At 37.3% G+C, this 27,490-nt stretch overlaps 1 long non-coding RNA gene across 1 annotated transcript; it reads right to left on the bottom strand.

The window, feature by feature from the left end:
* Positions 1–27,490, bottom strand: LOC122696851. The gene is made up of 3 exons (XR_006341864.1): positions 27,419–27,490; positions 27,230–27,307; positions 1–172 (listed from the first exon to the last, which is right to left on the bottom strand). It is a non-coding gene; the product is annotated as an uncharacterized LOC122696851 (long non-coding RNA).

Below are 27,490 nucleotides of genomic sequence, written 5' to 3' on the forward strand. Positions count from 1 at the left end.
CAACTGGAAGTTTGACTTTCCAGATGGTTCAGTATTAACGAATCCACTCACAATATGGGAGATACAGGTTGGATCTCTGGGTCGGGAAGAACCCCGGAAAAGGAAACGGCAGTCCATTTCAGTATTCTTGCCTGGAAAATCCCATGGACAGAGGAGCCTGATGGGCTACAGTCTGTGGGGTCACAAAAAGAGTCAGACATGACTTAGTAACTACACAACAACAAACTGGAAGTTTATACCTTTTAACCCCATCATCCACTTCTCCTACCATCATTGAAAATAATTAAAGAAAACATAAACCACTGAAACAATATCCAATGCTCAGAGATTGAAGACAACACTGATAAGATAATACTCTCCACATTGATATACAGGTTCAACACAATTCCTTGTAAAATCCCAATTTTTCTTTTTATTTAAGAAATTGACAAAGTGACTCTAAAACTCATATGGAAAGTCAGAAACCCAGAACAATCAAACTATCTCGAAAAGGAAAAAGAGGATTCATGTTTTTTGACTTCAAAACTTACTAGCTATAGTAATTGAGCCAGTGTAGTACTGATAAAAGGATAAATGATAGATTCATGATACAAATATTGATCAATTGATTGATAGATAAATTCACCAGAGAAATAGAATTGAGAGTCTAAAAATAAAGTTACACATTTATCATTAATTCATTTTGACAAGAGTCCCAGAACAATTCAAGGGAGGAAAATCCTTTCAACAGATGGTGCTAAGATGCCTAGATATTCACATGCAAAGAATGAAGTTAAGATTTTTACTTCACATCACACGCATAACTTAACTCAAATTGGACCATCCAATGAAATTAAAGTGATAAAATGATACAATTCTCAGAAGAAAACATAAGAGTAAGTTTTCATGACTTTGGATTATACATCCAGGACGTCTAAACCACAAAATTTGAAAGAAAAATTTAGGAAAATTAGACCTTATCTAAATTAAAATGTTGTGTGCTTTAAAGGACACCATTAAGAAGGAGGAAAGAAAACTCATAGGGTGGGAGGAAATACTTGAACATCAAATATCTAATCAGGGACTTGTAACCACAATACAGGAAGTCTGAAAGCACAAAAATAAAAAGACAATAACCCAATTTTAAAAGGGATAAAAAACTTGAACAGAGAGGTTTCCAAAAATTAAATATATATATATGTATATATATACATACACACACACACACACACACACACACACGCACACACACACACACATATATATATATATATATATTTGTTGACTAAAAAAAGATGTACAATGTGAAAGCTATGAGTTAAGTTTTATTTGGGGCAAAATGAGGATTGTAGCCTGGGGGACAATACCTCAGATAGCTCTGAGAAACTGCTCCAAAGGCGTAGTGAGGGGGAAGATCAATATATGTGATTATCAATATATGTGTAAGATAATCAAGCACTTATCTTACAAAATGTTTTCTGCTAAACCCAAGGAACTGATGTCACCATGAAGGGATTTAGTGATTTTCTAGATATGAGAAGATGCAAGGATTAGGATCATGAAATTAGTTCCTGAAAATATCTATCTAAAGACCTGTTCCACCAGTTTCCCTGTAGCACAAAGTGCCTCACTCTCCCTGAATTCCCTTTAGGGCATGTTGAAAGTCAAAAGCTGCAGCAATCCAAAATTCAATCCTTGGAGATACAGATGGCAAATGCCCTTGGAAAGTGCCAATTTGTCATTGACACACTAATGGTCAAGACACATATTAAAAAATACACAATTGTAGTCATTAATGGAAATGAAAACCACATGAGATACATCTTCATACTCACTAAGATGGCAAAAGTTTAAAAAAAGACAGATAATAACAAGTATTGGCAAGAATGTGGGCAAACTGGAATCTACGTGTACTGTTAATAGGAATGTAAATGGCATAGCTCTTTGGAAAGCTTTTTGGTGGTTCCTCAAAATGTTAAACCATTTGACCCAGAAATTTCACTCCAAATAGTTACACAAGAGAATTGAAAATGTACGTCCACATGAAAAGAAAACTTGCACATGAAAGTCCATAGCAACCTGTTATTCATAATAGTCGAAAAGAAGAAACGATGAAATATTCATCAACTGAAGAATGGTAAAACAAAATGTGATATATTCATATCATGAAGTGTAATTCATCCATAAGAAAGAATGAGATAATGATTCCTTCTACCTCATGGATGTATCTTGTAAACAGTATGTTGTTGTTCAGTTGCCAAAGTCATGTTCAACTTTTTGCAACCCCATGGACTGCAGCACTCCAGGCTTCCCTGTCCCTTACCATCTCCCAGAGTTTGCTCAAGTTCATGTCCGTTGAATCAGTGATGCCATCCAACCATCTCATCCTCTGTCACCCTCTTCTCCTTCAACCTTCAGTCTTTCCCAGCATCAAGATCTTTTCCATTGAGTCAACTGTTCACATCAGGTGTCCAAAGTATTAGAGCTTCAGCTTCAGCATCAGTCCTTCCAATGAATATTCGGGGTTGATTTCCTTTAAGACTGATTGGTTTGATCTCCTTGCTTTCCTATGGACTCTAAAGAATCATCTCCAGTGTCACAGTTTGAAAGCATCAATTCTTTGGCTCCCTGCTTTCTTTATTGTCCAGCTCTCACATTCATACAGGACTAAGGGAAAGACCATAGCCTTGACTAGACGAACTTTGTCAACAAAGTGATGTCTTTGCTTTTAAACATGCTATCTAGGCTTGTCATAGCTTTCCTGCCAAGGAGCAATCATCTTCTACTTTCATGACTGCAGTCACCATTCACAGTGATTTTAGAGCCCAAGAAGAGGAAATCTATCATTGCTTCTACATTTTCCCCTTCTATTTGCCATGAAGTGATGGGGCTGGATATCATGATCTTAGTTTTTTAATACTGAATTTTAAGCCAGCCTTTTACTCTCCTCCTTCAACCTAATCAAAACAGAGTGAAGTAAGCCAGAAAGATAAAGAACATTACAGCATACTAACACATATATATGGAATTTAGAAAGATGGTAACGATAACCCTATATGCAAAACAGAAAAAGAGACACAGAAATACAGAACAGACTTTTGAACTCTGTGGGAGAAGGTGAGGGTGGGATGTTTCAAAAGAACAGCATGTATACTATCTATGGTGAAACAGATCACCAGCCCAGGTGGGATGCATGAGACAAGTGCTCCGGCCTGGTGCACTGGGAAGACCCAGAGGAATCGGGTGGAGAGGGAGATGGGAGGGGGGATCGGGATGGGGAATAAGTGTAAATCTATGGTTGATTCATATCAATGTATGACAAAACCCACTGAAATGTTGTGAAGTAATTGGCCTCCAACTAATAAAAAAATTAAAAAAAAAAAAAAAAGGTTCAGGCTCTTTAGTTTCTCTTCACTTTCTGCCATTAGAGTGGTATCATCACATATCTGAGGTTGCTGATATTTCTCCTGGCAATCTTGATTCCAGCTTGTAACTCATCCAGCCCAGCATTTTGAATGATGTGCTCTGCATATAAGTTAAATAAACAAAGTGACAATAAACAGCCTTGTTGTACTCCTTTCTCAATCATGAACCAGTCAGTTGTTCCATACAGGGTTCTAACTGTTGCTTCTTGACCCACAAACAGTTTTCTCAGGAGACAGGTAAGATGGTCTGATATTTCCATGTCTTTAAGTTTTCCACAGTTTGTTATGATCCACACAGTCAAAAGATTTAGCATAGTCAATGACACAGAGGTAGATGTTTTTCCTGGAATTCCCTTGCTTTCTCTATGGTCCAATGAATGTTGGCAATTTGATCTCTGGTTCCTCGGCCTTTTATAGACCCAGCTTCAACATCTGAAAGCTCTTGGCTCACATAATGCTGAAGCCTAGCCTGGAGGATTTTGAGAATAACCTTACTAGCATGGGAGATGAGAGCAATTGTTCAGCGGCTTGAACATTCTTTAGTACTGCCCTTCTTGGGAACTGGGATGAGGAAAGACATTTTTCAGTCCTGTGGCCACTGCTGGGTTTTCCAAATTTGTTGACATATGGATTGCAGCACTCTAATAGCATCATCTTTTAGGATCTTAAATAACTCTGCTGGAATTTCATCACTTCCACTAGTTTTATTGGCAGCAGAACTTCCTAAGGCCCACTTGACTTTACATTCCAGAATGCCTGGCTCTGAGTGAGAGATAATACTATCGTGATTATCCCAGTCATTAAGATCTTTTTTTGTACAGTTCTTCTGTGTATTCTTTCCATCTCTTCTTGATCTCTTCTGTTACAATAAGTCAGACCAAAGACCATGTATTGTAGGATTTCATGTATAGAACATCTCCAGAACATGGCCATAGAGAAAGAAAATATTAATATGTTAGTGTTTGCCAGGGATTGGGAGGAGAGGGAAATGGAAAAGTAACTGCTATTAAGCATGGCATTTCATTTGCAGGTGATGAAAATATTTAAAAATTATACATAGAGTGGTGTTATATAATTCTGAATGTATTATAACAACAGAATTGTGTCCTTTTTCTAAAAATGTGGACCATTTTTAAAGTCTTTATTGACTTTGTTACGATATAGTTTCTGTTTTATGTTTTTGTTTTTTGGCTGTGAGGCATGTGGTATCTTAGCTTCCTGACCAGGGATTGAACCTGCACTCCTGGAATTGAAAGGTGACGTCTTAAGCACTGATACTAATACTGTACTTTAAGAGAGTGAATTTTATAATATGTGAAATACATCTCAATGAAGCAATTTTTTAAACACTCAATTGTATGTATATCATTGTCTTTTCTGGGCTTCCCTGGTGGTTCAGATGGTAAAGAACCCGCCTGCAATGCAGGAAGATCCTCTGGAGAAGGGAATGACTACCCACTCCAGTATTCTTGCCTGGAGAATTCCATGGACAGAAGAGCCTGGTGGGATGCAGCCCATTGGTTTGCAAAGATTTGGACATGACTGAGTGACTCACACTTTCACTTTTTTACTTTTTTTCTAAAACACTGTGTATCATGTTATGCTTATTTCTGTAATCATTGTATCATTGGATATCTTGGCGGTTTTTTGCACCTCAAGATCAACTGTCCATGATTTCTACTGCTCTATGCTCCAGGAGGCTGAATTATATGGACAACATCAAGGACTTCCTTGCCCCCTAGCTGCCTGTTGAGTCCATTGGTGGAAGACTCTGACAGAGATTGACAGACAGGAAAAGAGTGAGGTAGAGGAGCTTTTCAAAGAAGGCAATGGCACCCCACTCCAGTACTCTTGTCTGGAAATTCCCATGGACGGAGGAGCCTGGTAGGCTGCAGTCCATGGGGTGGCTAAGAGTTGGACAGGACTGAGCGACTTCACTTTCACTTTTCGCTTTCATGCATTGGAGAAGGAAATGGCAACCCACTCCAGTGTTCTTGCCTGGAGAATCCCAGGGACGGTGGAGCCTGGTGGGCTGCTGTCTACAGGGTCGCACAGAGTCGGACACGACTGAAGCGACTTAGCAGCAGCAGCAGAGGAGTTATTATCCTAGTTCATTCCTGCTGGGTCTCAGTGATTGCTGTCTCTCTAGCAAGTGCCACAGCCTGATAAAGTCTCTCTTTGTCGACCTGATTTCTTTCACTCTGTTAACTGTTTCCTCCCATTGCCTTTTAGGCCTATGACTGGAAAAGATCCCTGATGTTGCTAGCTCCAGGACCTAATTTTATCTTGCTGATGTCCCTAAATCTGTCCATACGTTTTTTTAAAGAATTTTTTTTTTTTTTTTACTGTGAACCATTTTTTTAAGTCTTTATTGAATTTGTTCAATAACTGCTTCTGTTTCATGTTTTGTTTTTTTGACCCCAAGGCATGTGGGATCATAGTTCCCTGACTAGGGATTGGACCCACACCTCCTGCATTGGAAGGGAAAATCTTAACCACTGGATCATGGAGGAAGTCTCCTGTTCATACATTTTAAACAGCACTTTTATTGACTTACCTGCTTTTACCATCATCTCCTGCCACCTTGTTGATGTACTGTGCCTGGTTTAAAACTTTTTCATCTCAGTATATGATTTAATTCTAGTTTCTTTGCTTTTTCAGTTTTTTTCTATTTTGCTGTAGGGGCTTTTTCAGCTTTGTTTTCAGCAGGGACTTTCAAGGTAAGCATTCTATTTTTAGTCCTATTTGAGATTAGCTGAATATATTAACACCATTCTTCAAACCATGTTAAAGGACCAAAATCTATTAAAAATAATTTTGATTCCTCTTTTTTCAAGATAAGGGATTTGGCCTTTTCCTTACCTCTCTTTCTTTCTCTGCGTTAGTTAATTTATTCTGGGTTTGTAAATTCTTTCTTCATTTAAAAACATTTCCTTTGTTTATTTACTTTATACTGGGTCTCATGGCTATTTATTATTCTTTGTTTCAAGTCTTTGTCAAAACTCAGATGATGTAGTACTGTCTGAATGTCAATAGGAACTAGTTCATTTACATCAGAGCGTGTTTAGGTGCTTTCAGGTCAAAGAGAATAGGAACATGCTTAATTTACCTCACTTAGAATAATTTTGGATTTTCTTAATAAGCATAACCAGGTGGCACTAGTGGTGAAGAAGCTGCCTGCGAATGCAGGAGACTTGGGTGTAATCTCTGGGTCAGGAAGGTCCCCTGGAGGAGGACATGGGAACCCACTCTGGTATTCTTGTCTGGAGAATCCCATGGACAGAAAAGCTTGTAGGCTACAGTCCATAGGTTTGCAAAGAGTTGGACACAGCTGAAGTGACTTAGCATGCACACTCACACAAGAAAGAAGAAATAAGATGAAACTGCTATAAAGCTTGGCCTTTCAGAGATTTTTGAAGGATGTGCAGATCTGGTAGATCACTCATGTAAGTCTAGCAATTTAAATAGAAGCTGTAATTACTGTCATATTATGATATTTTCAAGCATAATGATCCATATTTCCCTACAGTGCAATTCAGTGACTTGACTATGGAGTGTTTTTTATTTGATGATTTAACTTTAACGCCATTCTATGAGTCTATTGGCTATAGCCATTTTGGCCATTCAACCCCCTTGCAAACAGAACAATCCTGGGATTCAGCCAAACAGTGGGTCTCTGAAGAAGTATAAATATATATACCTTGAAGGGCAACATTATTCTCCACAGAAAAAGTTTCATGAAGTTGCCTGTTTAGCCTAATTCAAATGATAACATTTTTTATGTTCCTGGTTTGGTTCATTTTTATTATTTATGATATTTCTTGGGTCATGCCTTTGAAATTGCTTTTCAAATTCTACTTTATTATTTATTTTCTATGCAATTATCTTATCTCTCCAAATTCATTTAAGTTTTTTGAGACCACAGACCTTTTTATTTATATTTTATATTTGTCACACACATAACATCTCAATGCTGGAGATGCAGATATGTTCAATAAATATTTCTTAATTTGATTTATTACAGCTCTTATTAGTTCTGTCTGCTCCGTCTGGTAGTACATTCCCTTCTGTTTGGTATAAAGCAGACAGCACTTGATATACTTTGAAATGCAAGCCAGAGTTAATAATCTCTGGGAAACCTGATAGGCTTTTAAACTTCCCAGATCTCTTGTTAGAAAACTCAAGAGATTTTAAGCATTGACTTTTCATAATCTGTGAGCTCATTTGGTGTATATTCACATCTCCAGCAACATCACGAGGTGAACAAGGGCTCCACAAATCTTTGGATTTGTTTAAAATTGGCATTTAATATATATGTATTTTTTCTTTTTAAAAGCTTTTGGGGATAGTTCAACTGCCAGGTCCCTTGAGCAAAATGGTTTTCTTGACACTGCTTCTGTGTTGTCTCATAGCCATATATCTGGCTCTGGAACTTGAAAACAGGAAAAGGAGGGGGGAGGGGGAGGGAGCGAGACCTTCTGTTCATTCCCAGTGGCAATCCATTGGGATTCCAAGTACTCGAATATTTTCAATTCACTGGGAGGCTGGAAGCCATACTAGAAGAAAACAATATGTAGACATTCTAAAATAGTAAATCAATTTCGTATAAATCATGTTTTCCAAAGGACAGAGGTTGAAATCACATTCTTTCTTGATAGAGGCTTAATTGTATAAATAGCTCTCTCGGATTATATCAGTTCATCTCGCCTGCAATCTGAGGCTGTGTCTATACAACTCATATAAAATCATTGAAAAATATCATTTTATCTGGATATGTTTAAATAACCCAGCTGTTTGGCAGCAAGTAAAACAAATCCTCAGGTAACTGGTTAGGTTTTTAAATATTTCTTACAAGTCCTGACAAAGACAGTAAAGATGAAAGTCAGTTACCAGATAATTTCAGGTTTAATGATCTTCTATTAGTTAAAGAACCATATCCATGAAGAAAAAACCTTAGAACTTTGCTCCAAAATCATTCCTAAATATACTAAAATGCAGAGAGGCTGTTCTCTCTTCTTTCTGCCCCACCATGAAGGATACCCTAGAAAGCCAGTCTGATATATAGGTGGGTGAAGAACTGTTTCTCCTGTAATTTCTGGGAGTGTACTTGTCCTACAGTGACATCCTATAGATGCTGTGCTGATAAATGCTATCGGATTGCACCTGGATACCCAGAGATAAGACAACTGAAAGGATATGGATTCCAAGTGGTAGCAATCTCTGAGGTAATTTTGCTTATAGTCCCTTAAAACGATTGACTGATTAATAGATAGAGCAATCCTAGGAACCACAAAAAGTCCATTTAGAAGTCATTTTATGTTTGAAAGGGATCCTTTATTTTTATGAGGATTATATTTTCTATTTCTTTTTCTGTATACTGTATCCCACTGACTTTTACAGTAATTGGGAGTATTAATTGATGGCATGGATAGGACTGTCATAAAACCTAGTGGCGACAGACAATCAGGACTCAGAATGCTATTCATATCACGAAGTGTCTCTGGTTTGTCACCATTCTTTCTCCATCTCAGACTGTAATTTTCCAATGACCTTTATATAGACTGGCCCGTTGTTTCACAGTTTTCACTAAAAAGGCCCTCACTTGGTGTGATTATTTAGGGAATTATGGCAGGTAATTGTGAAATAACAAAAGAATGGTACCATTGATCGCAGTAAATTTTTTTCCACTGTTTTCGGCCACATGATAAAAACAGGATGCTTCACTCTCAGGGCCCAGTGGCTGGCAGAACTTATCAAAGCTGCCTTTTCCCTTTCCTCTGACTTTCCCCTTTGTTTCCTTGAGGGATGTAGATATGACATCAAACTGTTCAAAATAGCTCTGTCCTATTATAGATGACCAAAGAATTATTTGCTTTATTTTGAAGAAAAAAAAAAAAAAGCCTTAACCTTTTGTTTTGTACAGAAAACAAACAGGATGTACTTTTTTCATTGTCTCCAGGTTTTATCTCATCCTTTCCTGGTCTTTTGAAATAAAATAAATCAGTTTTCCAAAGCAAAGAAGAATAAATAAATTGTATAAAGAGAAGGTGCATTACGATTTTCCTAGTAAAGTTCCAGTGACATCTTACACACAGGAATGAAGATATTATCCCAATAAGTGACTATGGGTCTAAATTATAACTATTTTAAAGACACAGGAAGAGAAAATGGAAATATCTCACACCTGTAAGCCAAGTGACTTTCTCTCAAAAATGTTAACATTCAGCAGTGAGTTCAATTTGCACAATGTCAAATCCTGGGACTTGGCCTCTTTTAAGATCCTCTTTCAGCTCTTCTGAGTAATGAAGTCTACATATAGTAATACAAAGGCAATTTCCCCACAGCTGTAACCTCATAATTGAGAAGAATCAATTCTTAATGCCCTGCCCAACATGGAAGCTTCCTCAATCATATCACCAAAACCAGCTTAGCTGTCCCAAGAAAAACATTCATCATTTGTGTGGTACAAACTCTCAATCCTACCTTAGAAGGCTATCCTGAACAACTCTAGAACATTCCTCTACCTCCCCTGAAAAGAAGAGTATTTGATGCCATGTGTATGGGTTTAACTGTGGTATTCATCTTGAGAGCCCTGCTATTCAATTTAAATGTCTACAACAATCTGATTTTTTTTCAATATTTGCACTGTTTAACATGGTAGTCTCTAGCCAATTATAACTCTTGCATACTTGAAACATGGCTAGTGCACCTAAGAACTAGAATTTTTAATTTTATATAAGCTAATTAATTTAAATTTACATTTATATAGCTACCTGTGTCTAGTGACTACCACAGTGAACAATGCCACTTCAAAATTCCCCAGAATGCACTTTCTAGTCTTGAACTCCTTAAAGTATATTTAAATAAGTAACAGCAATTCTGATCCTTATTTTGCTAAATGCAAAAAGTAATAATAAGTCTCTCTCCTCAGATTGGGGTGATAAGAAAATTTTAACAGTTTTTAAATATAATCTATGAAAAGTCTAATATAGGACCTTTCAATCTGAAATTCCAAAGGTGATCTATAGATACATCATTTTACATCCCTCGCATTTTCTTTTGACATAAGTATAAATCATATACAATGTTATAATCACATATTGGCAGACATAGTAATGCTTCAAAGAGTTATTTGTGTCAATTCTCAGACACTAGTCACCTCTAGGTAAACGAGGGTAGGTAGAGAGGAAAATTTCCTAGTGTTATTTCTGGAAGGAGATGCTTAATTCAGTCTCAGGTGAACCACATTTTAAAGACAGTGCTAACACAATTTGGGAAATTTTTTTAAAAAATAGTGGTTAGAATACATTGGACAATTCTAAAACTCCTCTTGTACATGGAGGGTAGAAAAGTATTTGAATCTAGGGAATTGAGAGTACTCTTGAGGATATTTTCTTAGGAGATAGTGTGGCTTTGAATCTCTCCCAAAGGGAAGGGAAGAAATCTTTCATCTGCTCCTTATCCCATGTCTGGAACAAGGCTTAAAAAGAAAAAAAAAAAAAATCGGTGTGTAATTGCTTTACAATACTGCGTTAATTTGTGCTGAACAACAAAGCAAATCAGCTGTATGTATATTATCCGCTCCCTCTTGAGCCTCCCTCCCACCTACCCCCGCTGTCCCACCCCTCTAGTCATCACAGAGAACAGAGCTGAGCCTCTGTGTTATACACCAGCTTACCACTAGCTATCTATTTGACACATGCTAGTGTATATACGTCCATGTCACTCTCTCGGTTCATCCCACCCTTTCCTTCCCCCATGGTGTCCATGAGTCATGAGAACAGGGTTTTAAAAGAAATCACCAAAATGGCTCCTGCATCTTCAGAAACCCCACCCTCACTCCCACCAACTGAACCAAAGGAAATTGCAGATAACTGGTGACCACGTCATCCCAAAGGTAAAAAGGACAGGCAGAGAGACAGTAGCTGTTTGTGAACTAATTGTGTCCCCAGAGACTGTTAAGTGAAGGATATAGAAAAAAACTTCCCTTAGGTAAACTCATGAATGCAAGAGGACCATCTGGCAGAAGACCATTGAAGTGTCATTGTATTTCTAGGACATTTACCATACTCAAGGGAACTAGACTTGAAACGTCCTTAGATGAGTGGAAGTGGGGTATGGAGGAGACAGACAAAGGTCTCCAAAGAAGTCACAAATCTCAGGGCAAAATGAATTTAACCCCTGCCCTGCCACTAGAGCACTAACACAAGCTCAGAAGAGTTTTTGATGATTTGAGGGCTTTCTGCCATCCTTTCTTCACTTCTTTTCCTGTGTCCCAACCCCAGGGCTAAGCCCTACAGAACCACCTGAAGGCAGGGAAGCTCTGGAGGTAGTGGAGAGATGGAAGGAGCCCACCTGTTCTTCCCTTCATGGCAAGCTTTCCCATGTTTGGAGGCCTGAGCTGGGGGCACGGGAGACACTTTCAAACCAAATCAAGTTTGCAAATTTGTTTCTGATAATGGATGGGATATTTTATCCCAAAATAAAAAAAGTTTTATTTTGCAGCTGGAAGCAATAAGTAAGGTTCAAGAACCTCTGAAAGTTTCCGTCCAAGTACAAAAGAAGAATTAGAGTCTTTTTTTTAAAATTAATTTTTGTTAAAGTATAGTTGTCTTACAATGTTGTCTTCATTTCTACTGTACGGCAAAGATGAGAAGAACTAGGATCATGAATAAAAAAAGGATGGTAAGAAACAAAAAAAAAATAGTTTCAAGATTATACTCCAAGTATTATGTCAGTTGAACATAATGATTACTATATACCTTTGTGGCATAGACGCATAAAGGGGGATTGTCTGCGAGTTTGGGATTAGCAGATGCAAACTGCTAAATATAGACTAGATGAACAACAAGGTCCTACTGAATAGCACAAGGAACTATATTCAATATCTTATAATAAATCACAGTGGAAAAGAATATATACATAAGAATATACATATATATGTACATATATACATATATATGTATAACTGAGTCACTTTGTTGTACAACAGAAATTAACACAACATTGTAAATCAACTAATCTTCAATAAAATATATTTTAAAAAAATAGACTATTAAGACTGTAAATAAAATAGCATTATCTTCTCCAACTTCTGTGAATAATAAAGACCACTAGGTTCCTCAGCCTAACTCATTTTCATCAGCATGTTGTAAACTGACAACCAAAAAGTCACATCAAGCCTGAAGTGAAGATTTGTTGGTGTTGTTCAGTTGCTTAAATCATGTCTGACTCTTTACGATCCCATGAACTGCACACGCCAGGCTCTTCTGTCCGCCACTGTCTCCTGGAGTTTGCTCAGATTCATGTCCATTGAGTAAGCGATGCTATCTTACCATCTCATCCTCTGCTACCCACTTCTCCTTTTGCCTTCAGTCTTCCCCAGCATCAGGGTCTTTTCCAATGAGTCAGCTCTTCACATCAGGTGGCCAAAGTATTGGAGCTTCAGCTTCAGCTTCAGCATCAAAATTTCAGTGTATGGACACTTCCCATTTTGGACCCAGCTCTTTTTGAGGGGAATTATGGGAAGTAAAAAGCACCTTTCTCCTCATCCACATGAATAAAGATAACTTAGAGTTAAGACTTGTTTATAACAGAGGGACTTGTTTTGCTAACCAATACAGTTTAGGAATACCTTAAATGATAATACATGCTGGAGGATTAAACTAATAATATTAATGATTCAAAACAGCTGTTACTTCATGTATATCTTATTCATTAATTCAACAGCATATCTTAATGCCTATTGTATTCTTTGTGAAAAGCTTTGTTCTAGAGCTAAGTTTTGATGTTAGGCTAAACATATCCTGTATTTTCCTAATGGAAAACCAGAAAAATACCAACATGTATGAAATGGTCTGCCTCAGACAGAAGTATATCTGACAAACGTAAATTGGGTTCTGACCCTTGGGTAAGAGATGCAAATTTCTTGAAATGTGAACATTTGCATACTCATAATTAGGGTCTATTTAATAGTTGGTTGAAGAATCATCAAGCTTGAATGGACTTTACAGCTTATTTCGTTCAACAAATTTATTAAGAAAATAGAGTTTAAATGGCTTAATGAAGCTCACAGTACTCAGAAACAGAGTAACGAACTAAACTCACACTTTGTAACTTCCTATTCTGGATGTGTCCTTTAGGAAACGACCTTGGTTATCTAATTTATCCAACAGTCTCTTTAGCTATAATATTTCTTAAACTTGACCTTGACTCTAATAAATATGTGCTGCTGATGAAATGTTTTGACCAGCAGCTTGTCTCAGAAGAACCAGATTGGTTGGGAGCTAACCCATTGATGAAATGGTTCCTTAAATAGCTCTATTTAGCCTTAAAAAAGGCCAGGATGTCCTTTTTTTTTCTTCTGGAAATATTTATCTCACCTAAATATAGAGCAGGGCATTGGGAATGTTGAATTCCCCAAAATAATTAATGTCTTTCTGATTCTTTTCTTCTAGCTATGTCCTCTCTTATTCTTATTATTGAACTTTTTTCCCCTCTAAGTTTATTTTGGTATATTTTAAAGTAAATAACAGAAAGTCTCTCTCAATTCCAAATTTTCCTGACACTAGCTATTTCTTATTATCACATTTCCTAACTAAATTGTTGAGGGCAGGCTTGAGGAAGAAGCATACAATTCCAAAATACTTCATTTCAAAATTATTTCAATAGTGAGGATAGACTATTTGTTTGCTTTCATGGATGCTGTAGTTGTGGAGGGCTTCTCTAGTGGTTCATCAGTAAAGAATTCGCCTGACAAGCTGGAGACATGCGTTTGATCCCTGGCTTGGGAAGTTACCCTAAAGAAGGAAATGGCAACCCACTCAACCTAGTATTCTTGCCTGGGAAATCCCATAGACAGAGGAACCTGGAGAGCTACAGTCTGCGATGCTGTCAAACAGTTGGACACAATTTAGCAACTAAATAACAATAACAATGGCTAAACAACAGTTGTGGATAAACTTTCTCAGAAAAACCTAGAAACTATCGAGACTTTGCACTAGGCAGACATTTTCTGGCTTCTTAACATTCAGTCAAACCTATTTTTGACTCTTAGAAGATAGGAAAGAACAATAGAAGTAATTTTATATGAAGAGCTGGCTTAAAGCCATTCATTATTTTAAAAGTAACTTTCTGATTATAAATTCACCTAGGCCCAAGAGCTCAAGACAAGATCAGTCATCACATGTTCTTATTTTCATCACTGACACTGGTTTCTAAACTTCAAAATACAAAGCCATTATCTTCTGTTTAAAAACCTGTTTAATCCTGTAAAGTTGGACTGAATTATATTAAAAAGGACAAATAAAATGTAAAATGGTTTTAGTAGATAAACCAAGAAAATTTTTCTACATAAAATCATAGGCAACAATATACTCCAGGTTTTCTGTGATGATTCTAGTTTCAACTATCTGGTTCTTTTTTTATAATTATAAATAATTCCACCAACTGGAAAAATAATACAGCTTGCCATAGCTAGTATATATTTTTTCATTGTTCTTGAGGAGCTATGTCTAACTGGAAAAGGGAAAACAAGAGTTTGGGAAGCCAGCCAGCAGGTTATTTCTGAAATCTAGTGGGAAGACAATGACTTCTGAATTGAGGAAGTAGCAACAGGGAGGTAAACAGGGGAAGAAACCACAAAAAATTTAGAAGATTCAACAAGAGTTGTTTGAATTTGGATAGTGAGGGAGGAGGATTTAGAGGATCTCTAAATTGGTTAGCAGTAACCTTAACTGAGATGGAAAATTGAAGAGCAATAATAGTTACAGGGATGGGAGTAGATAAGGAATAGAAGCTCAGTTCTGGAAATTCTGACTTTTCAACATTTTCATTTCCAAATCGAGAGCTTGAGGATAATAAAGGGTTGAAGGTTTTGGTTTTTTGTTTTTGTTTTTTCAATTGGGAATCATCCTTGTATGGGTAGTAATTAAAACCATAACATTGCATGGAATCCTGAGGATTCATTTACAGAGTAAGAGAATTGGAAAGATCCAGGATGATAATCAGGTTATGTGTTTAGAAAGGTGGAAAAAAAAGTACAGAAAGGAGTGATCCTATGGAGTTCTTAAAAGGAGATGATGTTACAGAAACACATTGGAAATGCCTGATATCATATGCTTCAGGGCTTTGTTCAGATAAATAATACAATCTTGAGTACTACATAAAAACTTGGTTAAGCCTTGGTTGGAATTTACCAGCTCATTGTCACTATTAATTGGAAGTATTATCAATACTTTCACACTTTAATCTTTTGTATCACATAGTTTGCAGATGAAAAAAAATGAAAGCTCATGGAAATAAGTAATTTTCTTGAGTTCTCAAAGATAAGAAATGTATGTAACTGAGTTTTGGTTCTTGTCACTCCAAAATATGAGTTATTAACTGATAGGGTGTTTTGCCTCCTTTCCTAGATTTTACCAACATACCTTCCATTTGATGGAATAGTAATCAGTTTGGATATGTATAATACCAATTAGCTGTTGAGAGATCTACTGAATTCCTTTCACCAGAGTTTAGAAAATGCCTCTGTTATCATAAACATTTCTGTGACCTTGTGGTATGGTATCATAAACCACTTCTTTCTTTGAATTGGTCTTGGCTCCCTGTCTTTCTTTAAACACCATATGAATGAGAGAAGCCCTGTCACCTTTGAAAAGTTCCATGTGACAAAGAACAGAAGGGGTTTGGGAAGAGTGGAAAGTAAAACAGAACTGAGTTAAAGCCGGGGTCTCAGGAATGAGAGCCATGAACTGTACTTGAAGATCCAAAGTCCCAGTCTAAAGTCTCCAAGAGTCTTGACTTGGAGATATTTCCTGTATATACACAAAAAAATCTGTTGAACTCAGGAGGCACATGGATGGACTTCACAGAGAGGTTAAGGGAGAAGAGAGAGCTATGAACTTCTGCAAATGTATGTATATAAATATTTTTGAATGAATGCATATTTCTGGACAGATGATCAACTGCTTTCTTCAACTATTCAAAGTCACAATGCACAAATAAGTTTAAGAAATACTAATACTATATATTCATTTATATTAATTTATTATGAGGAATTTTTAACATACCCAGAAGAAACTCCCAAGTAGCTATCACCCAACTTTAAAAGTATCAACATTTTGTCAATTTTATTTTGCTATCTATTCCTTACTACTTTCTGATTTTGTATTGTATCTTAAAGAAAATGATATGTGCTATTTGTAATGCATAATAGATTGTTCTTTAGCTCATATCTCTAGCTTCTCTGCCTTCCTTTCATTCAGTACATCACTGCTGAGTTTTCTGAATGCTCCATTCTCATCACTATCAAAAACTTTGAAGATACAAGGCTTATTGAGCATCTGAGACTTCTAAAGCCATTTCCAAATAATCTTTCCATTTCCTCTCATGAAAATACTCTAGAACCTTCTCTCCAAACAACTTGTGTGATCCCTGGAATAGATCTTAATTATTTTCGTGTTTAGGACAAGGATTATCCAGGACTCCTTAAAATGTCTTTATTCTAGGCTTCTTATCTAAATTTAACCACTTCTTAAAATATAACTCAAATCTCATTGTGCCTTTCTAAAATATCTCAGAGAGCTGGAAAGGCTCTGAGTCCTATGGAGTTCTCAGATACTCATATATTTTGCATATACATTTGTCATTCTGACAGTACAACTGTAAAAAGCTAAATATGCATTTTAGATAGTCTTTTAGACATCTTAGAAAATATCCTTGAAGGCTTTATTCTAGAAAGTCAGAAAGAAGTTGGCTTTTATGTCCACTTTCTGTTTTCTGGCAAGTTGAATACAGGCTAACATATACTAGCCAAATATTACTCCATGGGTATTTTTCCCGTATGCTTGTTAGCCTGAATATGCCAAATAAGTTCTAAAGGTTTACTTGAGCCTCTTATTTGCCTTAGGTCCCAAATATGAGTAAAGAATAAAAAATTAGTGGCCATTCAAGGAAGAAACAATTGCAGAACTTATTTTCAATACATTTTGTTAATCCCATCACAATACAATAAGGCAGGTATTATTTTTGTTATCTTTAATATTTTTATCATGATTGATGTTAGACATTTTTATATAAAGAGACTGACAGAAAGAGTAAAAGTCCTATACAAAGTTACATAGCTTATAAGAGGAAGATGAAGGCTTTAAAACCAGCACTATCTAATTAAAAAGTCTCCTTTGTTTCATTAACACAATGAGTCTTCAAAGATGCCATGATGACACCATACATTTCTCCTAGACTTAATCCAAACCACCTATAATCCCTTCATTCTATCCCAGACCTACTTTCCAGGTCAATAATAGCAAAATAATCAATATTTTAATTAGCTCAGCTATATGACCAGACAACAAAGATCAGATAATCAGTTCTGATGCCTGCTTTGTAGACGACTAAGTCATTGATTGATATCACCACTTAAACTATAAGATTCTCTCTCCAGATGCTAAATAGGTTTCTCAGTGACCCATGAGTGGTTACAATCCTTATTGCAGGGTTCATCCTGAGATTAAATTGCCAACATCTGTTGGATCATCGAAAAAGCAACAGTTCCGGAAAAACATCTATTTCTGCTTTATTGACTATGCCAAAGCCTTTGACTGTGTGAATCACAACAAACTGTGGAAAATTCTTCAAGAGATGGGAATACCAGACCACCTGACCTGCCTCCTGAGAAACGTGTATGCAGGTCAAGAAGCTACAGTTAGAACTGGACATGGAACAACTGACTGGTTCCAAATCAGGCAAGGAGTACATCAAGGCTGTATATTGTCAACCTCCTTATTTAACTTACATGAAGAATACATCATGCGAAACACCTGACTGAATGAAGCACAAGCTGGACTCAAGATGGCCGGGAGAAATATCAATAACCTCAGATATGCAGATGACACCACCCTTATGGCAGAAAGTGAAGAAAAACTAAAGAGCCTCTTGATGAAAGTGAAAGAAGAGAGTGAAAAAGTTGGCTTAAAGCTCAACATTCAGAAAGCTAAGACCATGGCACCCAGTCCCATTACTTCATGGCAAATAGATGGGGGAACAAAGGAAACAGTGACAGACTTTATTTTGGGGGGGCTCCAAAATCACTGCAAATGGTGACTGCAGCCATGAAATTAAAAGATGCTTGCTCCTTGGAAGAAAAACTATGACTAGCCTAGACAGCATGTTAAAAAGCAGAGGCATTACTCTGCCAACAAAGGTCTATCTAGTCAAGGGTATGGTTTTTTCAGTAGTCATGTATGGATATGAGAGTTGGACTATAAAGAAAGCTGAGCACCAAAGAATTGATGCTTTTGAACTGTGGTGTTGGAGAAGACTCTTGAGAGTTCTGCAGACTGCAGGGAGATCACTGTAGTCAATCCTAAAGGAAATCAGTCCTGAATATTCATTGGAAGGACTGATGCTGAAGCTGAAACTGCAATGCTTTAGCAACCTGATGCGAAGAACTGCCTCATTGGAAAAGACCCTGATGATGGGAAAGATTGAAGGCAGGAGGGAAGGGATGATCCTCCTTGAACGAAGGATGAGATGGTTGGATGGCATCATTGACTCAATGGACATGAGTTTGAGCAAGCTCCAGGGGCTGGTGATGGACAGGGAAGCCTGGCATGCTGCAGTCCATGGGGTCAGTCCAAAGAGTCAGATACAACTGAGCAACACAATTGAACTGAACTGATTCTGAGAACCTCATTTGCATACTCAAAGTGAAGTCTATCAAAAGAACTGATATCAATTATCAGTTTAGTTCTAGACAGAAATATATTCAGGCTAGTATGTCCCTGTCAAACACACAAAAAAATAAACAAATAGCACCTCCTACTTCTCTTAGTAATATATGTGATAACTGGTCCTTTACCTTTTTTTTGCATAACAAACTGTAAGCGAAGTGGGAAATTTTGCATATTAATTTGCAGAGGGTTGAGTCCAGTTATAAATGAATACTGCAAAGTATTTTTTGACAACTTATTAAAAATTTAAATTTGATCCCAAACCCTCAGGCTACTTGATTTTTGAAGTTAAAATTTCTTCTGAAATAGCAATATATGACGCCTGTCAAAAACCCAGAGCCATAATAGCTTTAGGCTACTTTCCAAAAATAAAATAGCAGGCAGTATCAGTCAGCAAAGATCTGGTGCCTTGCTGTACATGGTGTCTTTAAATAGCTGATAACTCTTGCAGTTGAAATTTGCCTGCAACTTGTCTAGAAAAGACTGGCTCTGTGCTAAGAACATGAAACAAATTATGCCTTGTCCACCAAGATGACAAAACAAGAGTGGACAGCCTTCTTTTGATAAGCAAATGGGTAAGAAAATGGCTTACCCTTTCCAAATGAGCAATAAAGTCATAACCAAAATGTTTCAACATGAAATGTTTCCTTATTTCAATTCCTCCTCTTGGAAAAAGGGACATGAGGAAAGAAATGCAGTGTTCATTCAACACCTCATCTGTGCCTGATATTATAAAATTTTCCGGGTCTGATAAAGTGGTTGATATTAGGAAACAGGGATTTTTCTTAGCTTGATAGAATGTTGAGGTGGGCAAAGGAAGATATGTACTCTTCTTGATACTTCTCTTTCCTCTTTTAAGAAAATATACTAAAAAAACAAACAAAAACAGATCTGTGCCCCTAAACCAGAGTAGCACTGTTTACCCAGGAAATGGTTGCAGATGTGTGTGTGTGTGCGTGTGTGTGTGTGTGTGTGTGCATGTGTGTGTGTGTGTGTGTGTGTGTGTGTGTGTGTGTTGGGAGTGGAGGTTGTGCTTGGTTTCCCTAATGCTTCAGGGTAGGGATGCTCCTAGCATTTAGCGGGCAGGAGTCAGGGATGCTGATTTTCCTGTATTGTGCCAAACTGTACACCCAACATGTCAACAGTACCACCTCTACTCCATCATCTCAGTCAGAAATGCTTATCTCCAGTATTGCAGGGTATTTATTTTATGTAAACATTGAAATGGAGGGACAGCTTTAACATTACTAACATGGAGACAGCAAATATCACATATCTGTGATCTTATTGGTGGTAGTGTAACATGAATATGTAAAAAATAGAAAGGATTTATGGTATTTTCTTCCCCTATGAATCAGATAACTTCAGGGATCTGCTATTATTATAGCTGCTGCTATAAATCCAATATTCTCAGTGATTAGAGTAGTCTTCAGGAAACAGAATGTTCCTCCCTTGAAGATATTACCTTTCTTTCAGAAAAGATATAATTTGTGGCTCAGCTGACCCTTCCAAAAGGTAAGCTTCTTGCCCATACACAGCATAGTTTGTTAATCACCATCTTCATTTATTATTTTTGTGGGAAAACAGTCAAACGATGCATAATGGCATGTAGAAGTTATATGTAATAATTCAATTATCCATAAAATAATATAGATCCAACCCCAAAGAAAGCAGAATATCATCCTGCATATGGGGACAGGTGCCTCCCATTTGGCAGCCTTATTGATAATTTCAGACAGACCTTGAAAAGGAAGAGGGCTGGTGAGAATATAAGGAAAGGGAATGGTGTGAGATCAACTTGAAATTTCTAATCGCTTACTTCATTTCTCTTTTCTTTCACAAACACTGTCTCTTGGTTACATAAACCACCAATTCACTCTTTGCAGGCTGCCAATAAAACCAGCCAGCTGGAAGGTGTTTTCTCTTATTTTCTTTATCTCTTTTTCCCCACCAAACTATATTTGTTTGACATAAAAGATTTCACCACACTCCATGAATAGTTCCAGAGCCAGGTTATTCCAACTCACAGAATTTCTTCAGCAAATTACAGCCAACTCTTTAATCTGTTTTTCAGTGAGGATTTCCTCTTTTGCTTTCCTTTCAATTTTTTTTCTTGTTTTTCTTTATGACTCTTAAATTATGTCTACCAAGCATTTTATCCCTGCCAGTTCTCTAGCTTTATTGAAAGTGAAAAAATGAAGATATCAGGTACTAAATAAAATTCCTCTCAACACTTGTAAATCATCAAGAATATGTAGAAATTAGCAAATTGGATTATCCACTTGTGTCTGATAGAGCCTTGGAGAACTGTATAAAGTGCTCCAAGCCAAGGTGATGTCATTTGCCTTGGTAGCATTTCATTCATTGCTATCAATATAAGTGAACTTAATGTTAAGGTCACCTTAATGTCCCTTTCTCACATGCATGAAGATACCTGGAGAACCATGTGATGGTCATCCATCTTAACCATTCATGGAAGTGACAAAAATTTTAAATTCACTTGTCATTCATAACTTAGAATTTTTATATAATTAGAGTCTATTCTGTATTTAGGATTTACTGAGGAGTTAGAGACCAGAAGAGCATCAGGCTACAGCAGCAATCCCCAGCCTTTTTCACAACAGGGACCAGTTTTCTGGAAGAAAGTTTTTCCATGGCTAGCATATGTGGAGTGGGGTGGGAGTGGGAGATGGTTTGGGGATGACTCAAGAGCATCATATTTATTGTGCACTCTTTCTATTATTATTACATCAGCCCCACCTCAGATCATTAGGCATTAGATCCCAGAAGTTGGGAACCTCCAGATAGGATCCTAAAAGGAAGAAAGAGATACTTCTAAGGAGAGAGAAATCTGTAAGATCATCCACATTGTTATTTATGTCCTGGAATAAATATTCACACTGTACTCTCTCTGTAGATGAGATATCTGACAATGAAATTCTAAATAGACTCACATTTATACAATTTTAACTGCTATATCTTGTTAAGAAAAATCTAGAAAATGAATATGTGTATATGATGTGAATAATTAGCTCTTATTTTCGTCCTGAAATTTGGATTTTTCTTGACAAATTTGTTTAATGAAAAAAGTCATTCCTGAGGAGTTATCTATAAAGCCAACATTTATCTCAAGTGAATCCTTTATTTGTTTTGTTTTGTTTTCCATTCCTCACATACAATTTCAGGACTTATTCTTCGACAGAAAAAAAATGTGATCCAAAGCCTAACATAGGGGTGGCTGACAGCGTGTGCCTGGCCTCTGGCAGAAGGAAAGTCTCAAGGTGGATTAGATCATAGGAAAGCATGCAGAGGGTGCAAGGGCTGGGATCCTGGGGGACCTGTGTCCCAGACCTGAATATTTGAATGCAAATATGTCCTCCCAGGTGCCACATGGAGCAATAACACTAGCAATAATGAAGATAGTAATAGCAATAATAATAACATTTTTGAGCATTCATTTTCTGCTTAAGTGTTTTGTATGTATTTGATTACAAAAGTTTCTTCAGGAAAGTATTATGATGGTTCTCACTTGCATTTTACAAAAAAAAAAAAAATGCTATAGCATGTTCTGACCAATTAGAGAAATAGAGGTTGCAAACATTCAGCACTTCTGAATATTTTGTGTGTGTTGGGGGAGAGGCTGCCCACAAATTTATTCAGGATATTGGTGTTGTATCTTTATTACTTTTTGAGCACTAGCATGACTAGGAAGTACCACTAACTGGGGGACTTAAAACTACAGAAATCTACTGTCTCAGATCTTTGGAGGTCAGGACTCTGAAATCAAAGTGTAGGTAGTTCCATACTCCCTCTCAGACCTGAAGGGAATCCTTCCTTATCTCTTCTAGCTCTGTTAGGTTGTCAGCAGCCTTTAACACTCTTTGCCTTGCAGAAGCATCACTTTGATCTGTCTTCATCATTACATGGCATTCTTTCTATGTGTCTTCACATAGTCTTTCTTTGTGTGCCTGTGTCCATCCCCCCCTTTAAAGGGAAATATAATCCAGTCATATCTGGATTAGCACCACCTTAATGACCTCATCTTAACTTGGTTAAATATGCAAAGATTTTATTTACAAATGTCAACTACAAATTGGCATTTGCCATTGGCATTTGCCATCTACCCTAATTCTTGTATCTCCTCATATCTAGAAAAGCACTAAAATCCTTCATGGTGACATCTGTTCCTCATAAATAGCAGTAACCTTCAGAGGCATATCAGAAACTTCTGCCAAAATATATGTGCTTAATTGCATGTACTTTCCCTTCAACAAAATCACAAATACACTGACCTTCCCCCTGACTCTGTTTCTCAGAGCTATCTGACATTCTGTCTCCCAGGCTATAGTCCTCACTTTGCCCCAAATGAAACCTAACTCACAACTCTCACGTTGTGCATATTTTTAAGTCACCACGTTAGGAGTATGGTGATGAGGACATCAATATGTTTTTTAGTTGGGGATGGGAGTGGAGATGCAATTCAACCATAACACTTGGAATTGTGGTAAAGGAAAGTGATACAAAGATGAATTGGATAACTTTCATGCCATTAAGCATCTCACCATTAATTGATTAGCCATGAAAACAGATGGAAATTACACCATAAGGTGTCAAATACTTTGGTTAAGTGAAGTTCAGCATACTTTGGAGGTTGTACAAAATTTGTCAAGAAAGACAAGCTGAAGAATGCCTAGGTAAGTCATGAAAGATAAAGATGATCTAACAAGTGAAAAATAATACAAAAACACAAAAAGTGAGAGTGAGTGAACATGGTATACCAGGAAACTTTCAAGAAGTTGTGTGTGGTAATAATTTAGGAAGTGGATACAGATAAGAGAAGAATAGATGTGATGAGAAATAAAACTGAACTCTCGGGTGATAAAACTGGGAAGGGTCTTGTGCCTCATTAAAAAGAATTTATATTTGCTAGCCTATGGTAGGAAATTATAGGTAGATTTGTAATATAGAGACTGGCATAAAAATATGTGCAGGGTTAGATGTGAGAGTTATTAAGGAAATAAAATGACTAGGATATAATGACCAATAGATGTGATGGAGAGAAAGGAAACAGTGGAAAGGATAATCCTCAGTTTTTGGACAACTGGTTAGGGAATTGGGTCAAGCTCAATATGCAAAGTGTTCTTGCCTGGAGAACCCCAGGGACGGGGGAGCCTGGTGGGCCGCTCTCTATGGGGTCGCACAGAGTCAGACACGACTGAAGCAACTTAGCAGCAGCAGTAGCAGCAGCAATATGCAAAACTTAGCTGAATATCTACTTGGGGGGAAAAGTATAATGAGTTCAGTTTGGGACATTTCAAAATATCTGAGATGCCTGAAATACCAACAAATTAGTTTGAAGAAAAAATAGTTGAATCTGCATGTCTGGAATGTGACTCACAACTACGTATGGAAATCATCCACATGTCAGGGTGGGAAGATCACTGAGAGGGAGTTAGCAGAATAAGAAGATCTTAAAGAAGACTGAACTCAAGCCCTCATGACCAGCAGCTTCTTAAAGTTTGGATCACTGATCGCCAAACTTTTCAACATTATGTCTTACAGTGAAAAGGAGCAATTGTTTATATAGCACATGTCCAGAGTCAGCTCCTTGGAGATTCTTATTCTTGTAGCATCATTATCTCTGGAATAGCATCACTATTTGTATCACACTGTAAGTGAGTGAAAGTGAAAGTCACTCAGTCGTGTCTGACTCTTTGTGACCCCATGGACTATAGTCCATTAAATTCTCCAGGCCAGAATACTGGAGTGGGTAGCCATTCCCTTCTTCAGGGGATCTGCCCGACCCAGAGATCAGACACAGGTCTCCCACATTACAGGCAGATTCTTTATGAGCTGAACCACCAGGAAAGCCCAAGAATACTGGGGTGGGTAGCCTATCCCTCCTCCAGAGGATCATCCCAACCCAGGAAATGAACTGGGGTCTCCTGCATTGCAGGTGGATTCTTTACCAGCTGAACTACCAGGGAAGCCCTGGAGTGCCTGAAATGCCTATTGTGAATTTCTCAGGAAAAAAAAAGTGTAAACTATAACAAGGTGGTTAGAGAGAAGAGCAAATTCAGGAAAGAGTGATGAACTAGAAGACTAGAAAGAGATTCTAAAATGGGGAAGTGTTTTACAGTATTAACACCTCAGAAAGTTCAAGACTTTAAAGTGTCCATGGCACTTAGCAGCTAGAATCTTTGATGATTTTGACAAGGTCCGATTCTATAGGATGAGGGATGCAAAAATGACCTTGCATCCGATGAGAAACTAAGTGAGAATTAGAGTTGGAAGTATCAAGTTAAAATTACTCTTTCTAGTAGCTTTGTGATTCAAAGAAGGAGAGAAATGCGTGCTCATTACAAAGAAAAATCAGAGCAAAATTTTAACTTGGGAGTGGTTTGAGTGTGATTATACGCTGAAGGAGAGAGCCAGGGGAGAGAGAGAGAGATAGAGAAGTTGTTATTTTAGGTGAGAGAAGAGATAGTCAATGAGTCATGAAGCCAGGCATTGACGGTCCTAGGTTTCGGGTGCAGAGATGAATTTTGGATGAAGGAGGACCTTCTCATTGTAAGATGTTAGAACAGGAGGAAAAGATGCAAGAGGATGCAGATATATTAATGGGGTTGGAAAGCAAGATATTCTCTGTGTAATGGGAGACTAGTAATTTTTTGAGTGTAACAAAAATCCCAGTCCTACAGCAGTCAGAGACAGGAATTAGTATTGGAAATGCTGTTGTGGGAAATTGTGAGTGCATGCATGCTAAGTCACTTCAGTCGTGCACGATCCTATGGACTGTAGCCGCCAGGCTCCTCTGTCCATGGGGATTCTCTAGGCCAGGGTACTGGAGTGGGTTGCCATGTCCTCCTCTAAAGGATCTTCCTGATCCAGCAATAGAACCTGCATTTCTTGTGTCTCCTGCATGGGCAGGTGTGGTCTTTACCACTAGCACCACGTGAGAAGCCCAATGGTAGCAAGAACTAAAAATGGGGTTAATAGGTAGGATGTATGAAGAAGTGTATAATAGGAAAGAGAAAACCATACACCAGGAGCCAAAGTCTGCACTGAATGAATCCCATTAAGTCTATGTGATGGTTTTATTTATGCTGATGAATGGTTTTCCTGAAGTAGCTAAGAACCTAAGAACCAAGAGGCAATGCCATTTTCACTACAGCCAATTTGGTCACATAAGGGTTTCCACCCTTTATGAGTCTTTAGTTCATTTGTGATTTCCCAGTCTTAAAGTAAGTTGAAAGAGTTTAGAAGAATCACATTTTTTTTAGACATGTAGAGAAATATAGCAAGTGAATTCAGTAGCATTTTTTAAGAGACAGCCATACATGTGCAAACAATCATACACACCTCACACTGGACGTGTGTACCTGTTGGTGGCTAGTCAAAGAAGAATGTTGTAAGAAGTATATGAATTATTTTCAAGAGTGATTTCTTTGAAATTGGAAGCATTTTCACTTGTCCTTGTTCTATGTCTTTTTTCTTTCTTTTAAACAAAGGAGAAATTGTTTATGCAGTTAAGCTGTATTTTGTAACACATCATTAAAATGATCCAAACCAGGCTGTTCACAAGAGCCCATTTTTAAGGTGATCATGAATTTCTGATACACAGAAGCCACACAGGTTAAGTTATTCTGCTGATTCAGTCAGGTTTGGGGGCTGGCATTTTTATATATGTAGTTTTCTCCTAAGACAAAATTAATAAATTTAAAAGCACCTAAAGTATAAAAATAAATATCCTAAACTCTAAATTAATAGGGATATTTCATTATGTATTTCTCTCTGCATCAGGGAACCTAAAATGATAGTGGTAACAGACTAAATGACAGTGATAATTATAAAGAGCACTGTATACCAAGCTTAATTTTTTTCCAACATGCCATTAACTTTAATAGTATAGATCATATTTTAAAAAATGATTTTGGGGGAAAACTGGCTATTTAAAGTGTCATCTCTAAGTTCCTTTAAATGCAAGCATTGCATGTAATAATAAAGAACACACACCCAGACCTTTGCCATTAGCACTTTAACTCAAACATTTCTTGTCTCCAGTGTTTTAAAAAAATTGCAAATATATCATACCTTGTGTACATTCTTTTTTCTCTTCCTGCCAACAGATGCAGTCTCCCTTCTGTTCCTCGACACAAGAGATGTCATCAGCTGTTATGAGAAAAGACAGGTTCCTAAATTCAGACCTTAAAGGAGAAAAACTTTTTATTTCACCTTTAGTAAGGATTTCATTTGTAAATGTTGCTGTCAATTGAAACATACCAAAGAAGACATTGACTGAACATCACAGCAGAGCAAGTGGCAGATGGAAATTAGGCAGTGACAGAGACTGGC

This window comes from Cervus elaphus, chromosome 7 (assembly GCF_910594005.1).
Source record: "Cervus elaphus chromosome 7, mCerEla1.1, whole genome shotgun sequence".
Lineage (NCBI taxonomy): Eukaryota > Metazoa > Chordata > Mammalia > Artiodactyla > Cervidae > Cervus > Cervus elaphus.